This window comes from Anneissia japonica, unplaced genomic scaffold (assembly GCF_011630105.1).
Source record: "Anneissia japonica isolate Jap-2015-1 unplaced genomic scaffold, ASM1163010v1 scaffold1302_len1884557_cov193, whole genome shotgun sequence".
Classification (NCBI taxonomy): Eukaryota; Metazoa; Echinodermata; class Crinoidea; order Comatulida; family Comatulidae; genus Anneissia; species Anneissia japonica.
Genome location: NW_022736804.1, coordinates 1,168,183 through 1,172,680, shown reverse-complemented (window position 1 = coordinate 1,172,680; position 4,498 = coordinate 1,168,183). Strand labels below are relative to the sequence as shown.

The 4,498-nt window shown below is 33.8% G+C and overlaps 1 protein-coding gene across 1 annotated transcript in view; it reads left to right on the top strand.

Annotated features, from left to right (window-relative positions):
- Positions 1–3,891: 3,891 nt before the first annotated feature.
- Positions 3,892–4,498, top strand: part of LOC117116914 — a 9,585-nt gene continuing 8,978 nt past the window's right edge. The window contains exon 1 of the mRNA XM_033261051.1: positions 3,892–4,199. The gene's annotated coding sequence lies outside the window, so the exon portion shown is untranslated. The remainder of the gene's footprint in view (positions 4,200–4,498) is intronic.

Sequence of the window (4,498 nt, the reverse complement as noted above, 5' to 3'; positions counted from 1 at the left end):
ATAGCATTATTGAAAGGCTTCTTTCTTGCGAACTTTGGATTGATTTCTTTTCGAGATAGATTTCTTTTCGAGGCATTGCAAAGTAAAGAGGGGCCTCTTTTCAAAATGAATGCTGTAAATTACTATAAAACAATAAATAGGGCCACTGTATCAGTCTGTATCATTGAGTGTATTAATCGGCATTAAAATCACCTAAACTGTTGTGTAAACAAGCGTCTTTTTAATATATTTCGTTGCTTTGAAATTCATGTACAGTATATGCAGGCCTACTGTACTATCTCGAAAAGAAAAAATGGGAAATGGGCTTCTATTCCAGACTACTTTTGCAAACTAAAGAGGGGGCTACAATTCGAGATGGGCTTCTCGAGATTAAGTCCATTGGGCTTGTATACGAGGCTTTACCGTATTGTACCATGACTTATTTATTTAAAAAAAAATTTTCGCAGATCTTTTTGTTAAAATGCTAATCTACTGCTAGAAAAATACCTTTAATAATAAAGCAACACATTGTTGTGTAACCATCATACAATTAAATAATTACAAAACATAGCCATACTATAAGAGAACAAAAATAAAATATAGCTTTTAGTTGTAGACATTATTATCATAATGACAGTAAAAAGTTTAAAACCAGTAACAAATATTTTAATTACATCCACCATCTCGAACCAATCATTGGAATTAACTCACCGGAATTTAATTTCAAAAACACAATAGAGGCTACAAAGCTTTAGAAATTCAACAACCTATTTAGAGCAATGCTTCTACGATAATTAGTTGTCCTCATGTTTTCATTGCATTGAAATGCTGTATGACAATAGAGCAGATAAGGCGTTGCCGATTGCGATACAATCTACAGATGCACGGGCCTAGGCAGATAATAATGTATAGTTTTACTCTCCAGGAACTCGTCTTTAAAAATCATTACACTTGTTGCCATTACCTTAAGTAAACATAATATAATATAAATAATATTAATGTTTTCAAAATAGGCTGTTGCTCCTCTCAAAACGCTAGATCAAATCAGTTTTTCATTTTCAATTCCCACCCCTTAAATTTCGTTGTTAGGTCACATACACATACAGTACTTTACTGTACAGTAGTAGGCCTATACGATAATTAGTTTTCATCAATTTGCATTGCAATGAATTGCGTGTACAGCAACATAATAACATATACGGTACACGTTATCGGTGGTGATTAAATCTACAGATACACAGCTCTACATTGCAGATGATGATGATGATGATGATAGTTGTTGTCCAGGGACCTGTCTTTAAAAATTATTACACTTGCTGCTATTGCCTTACCATAATAAGAGAGTATGAATAATAATTATTACATAATACCCTGAAATTTCTTGCCTTTTTTAATAATCCCAAAAGTGGTTCTTAATTGGAGAGAGACCTACACCAATAATTTTAAAGACTAGGGGACAGAAAGAGAACCCCATCGAAGACGGTAAGTAGAAAATTATGTACAGAATAATACAGAGGTCCAGTCTTCTTTTTGTACGTGTAATAACGACATTTTGCATCCTGCCTTTTCCAATAAACAGCCAGTAAATGATTGTTGTAACATTATAATTCAATTCACCATTTACAAAAGCTTTACAAAGTCCATCTCATGAATTTAATTACGTAATTACGTGCACACAATTTGAGGTTACAAAGCTAAGAGATTTTAATACTATAAATAGACCTATTAGAGCATTGCTCCTACTTTCAAATTGACAATAATAACAATCATTAGATTGTATTTATTGCATGACCTTCATAATTATTCGCAAACATTAACGCTGTTGATAGGCGGATAAGTGCATTTAAATTACGATAATAATAGTTTTTGTCACAATTATTATTATTATTATTATTATTATTATCATCATCATCATCATCATCATCATTACCATAATAATCTTGCATTTGAGAAGCGTTGAATAAATATCAAGATAATATTCACAATGGTTAATTACCAGTGATACATTGCATTTTAATTTTTTCCTAATTTAGTGTAATATTACATTAATTTTTATTAATTATTAAAAAAAACTATCCTTCCTAATTTAAAAGGTAATTTCTTTTCATTTTCAAATGTCTTTCCAAAATTACAGTTAATGACCTAGCAATTGACCTATTCAATTATGTTTTGCCTTAGAACATAGTACTGTTTAATACATAATGCCGTAATTCTGCCACATTACGGCATTACTTATTATGTTATTACTTATTTCAACCCTCTTGTGGAATAATAATAATGATAGTGATGGTGATGATGATGATGGTGATGATGGTGATGGTGATGATGATGGTGATGGTGATGGTGATAATGATGATAATGATGATGATGATGATGATGATGATGATGATGATGATGATGATGATGATATAATGTAACTATTACCCCTACGTGCCAAATTGCTAAACAAATTAAAGCTAACAATTACTCCTGTATATAAATTATTTCTACCTTCGCCAAGGATGTCTGTCTGTTTGTTATTTAGTTTGTTTGTTAGCAGGATTCTGCATAAACTAATGAATGCAAAATCGTAAAACTTATTGACGAGGTACTACTATTGGATAGTGGTCTAAATCGACGTTCCGCAAACTATGGTCCGCGGCCCAAACTTGGGCCTCGAAACATTTTTGGAGTACCGCGAAGCCGTCTGGAAATTGAAAAAAAAAACAAAAAACAGAGACATTTCATCATGGAGAAAATAGTTTTTAATAAAGCCGCTTCATTGTTACAGCGGATGCGTCGCTTGCACACGCTGCTAAAGTGCCAGATATGATGCGTGTTATTTGAGTTATAAGTGGTTTTTGTGTCTATGCCCACTCGGGAGCTAGACACTATGTTATCGTCTAGTATTAACCCTGTAAGATCGAGTAAAGCTGGTATGGAGGAATGATGGGATGAGTCATGAGCTAAAGATAAAAATAAATATAAGACCTATCTTAGAAAGATCACTACAGTAAACAACACCACACATTTCTTGATAACCGAATGCCCTGTGGATACTTTATTGCTAAACATAATACCTGTATTAGTAAGGTAGTCTTTCAAAGTTGCGGAGTAACAGAGTACGCGTAAAAGTTTTTGGAAGAAGGAGAAAGCTATGACGTGGGTGGTTGAACCGTGTTTGGTTGAATCATGGTAGAAAAAAAAACAATCAGCAATTGTCGGGGGTGGGGGGTGGTGGGAAAGACAACTGTACGGTATTATTTATTTAATAAAATAATATTTAATTTGTATACAATGAACTTTTATCACTGAGAGAACAGATAATGATGTCAAAATATTGTATATACATGGAGGCTTCATGATCAAAAGTTCTTGCCAGGTTTTGGTATGTTGGTCCCTGGCGCGGCTGGGCTGCTGGGCCGCGGCTTGTTGCCTGGAATCGTAAATAGGCCGTGAAGTAAAAAGTTTGCGGAACGCACGTGATTAAATAAATTTGGAGGGAAACGGACAGTGGTTAAGGTCACAGAAACAAATTTCTTATTTTTTCCTTTATTATTTAGTATTCAGACACAGAGCGGGGAATCGGAGATGCATTTGTCCCTTTCGCCCAAACTTGAGCCACCGTGCCAAACATTATGAATGCGTACATTTTACTACATAATTTGGGGCGCGGCGGCTCATTGTTGACACGGCGGTTTTACGAAAGGGCAAAATACGGCGAGGATATGCACTAAATGGATTGACAGCTATAGCTAATCATTATGATGAAAAAAATGTGTAGTCTGCTATAGAACAATAAAAAAGATTTCTTTCTAATCTTTATCATTCTATAAAGTTCTTTTGGATGGTTGAGGGCGTGAATGACGTCAATTCCTGGCGGTTATATATAGCCCGTTACTAGAAATCTTATTTACACAGTTTATCCTCCCATTTTACAAGCAGTACGATATTCAGATACATACACTACTTTACATGACATCTACAATCAGGCGCATTTAAAAAAAATGATGATTAATGCTATGTTTGAACGGCAATAGAGAGCCAAATAGTGTTTACCTAAACAGCTAATTCGAGAACTATGGATCTATAAAAGGTACGTGCGGTGAGCCAACGCAGATGTCTAATTGGGTTGTATCACAGACATACTTCTTGGCGTTTTGACTTTTTGTAAAGAGTGCTTTACAAGCCTAAGTACAACTTGCCATTTTTGCAAAATTTGCGATTGGAGGAACACTACTGTAAGTACAGTATTATTATAAACATTATTTATCTTAATTCTTCAACTGTAATAACAGATAGTCAATACTTGTTGAAACAACTTATTCTTATTCACAATATTTTCTTACCTCATTCTTATACTGCTTTCGTTTAGCATCATCATTATCATCAGCATCGTTACATCTTATCATAAATACTTATCATCATCACCATCATTATCCTCATTATCATTTTCTTCTTCATTCTCTTCATTTTTTATGTAGAAGTTAGTACAATTTATATTATGTATGTATATAGGGATTATTTATAAGCCCATTAC